Source organism: Triticum aestivum, chromosome 6A (assembly GCF_018294505.1).
Source record: "Triticum aestivum cultivar Chinese Spring chromosome 6A, IWGSC CS RefSeq v2.1, whole genome shotgun sequence".
Taxonomy (NCBI): Eukaryota; Viridiplantae; Streptophyta; class Magnoliopsida; order Poales; family Poaceae; genus Triticum; species Triticum aestivum.
In genome coordinates this window covers 4,098,039-4,098,695 of record NC_057809.1, presented here as the reverse complement: position 1 = coordinate 4,098,695, position 657 = coordinate 4,098,039, and positions in this window count along the sequence as shown.

Below are 657 nucleotides of genomic sequence, written 5' to 3'. Positions count from 1 at the left end.
AAAAGGTGGCGCCGGCGTCCCCAGCTGCCCCCCGGGGGGCTGGGTTTGGGGTGCGAGCGCCGGGGCTAACTTTTGTCAAATCCGGCGAAAAACGAGCCTTTGGGGGCGTGAGTGGAACATTTTTTTTACCGCCGGGGCTAAAAAAGTGCTCTTGGGGGCCTTCCTGGGGGGACGGGTGGAGATGCTCTTAGTGACCAAAGGCGAAGACTAGACTACTGTTATACATGGGATCGAAATATGGGAACTAGATAGTTAAGAAATTTATCAAATTCATGATCTAGAAATCTAGAAAAATAGAACAACCGTCATCCTATATGAACTGAGTATCAAAGATGAAAAGATATACTGCCTTAAGACAGAAGATGTACACACCGTAAGAATATAAATTTACCTCACTTGTTCAACCAAGATAACACATTAGAACTCATGTGTTCAGTTCCAGATCCATCCATTTCCACCCAACTCCCGTGCCTACAATCAAAAGAAGCCCAAAAGAACAATGATGATTCAGAGTGAAGGTTAATAAAGGAGAAGATACATTTGCAAACAACTACTCCCTCCGTCCCAGAATATAAGAGCGTTTTTGACACTAGTGTAGTGTCAAAAACGCTAGTGTAGAAAATGCTCTTATATTATGGGATGGAGGGAGTATTTATT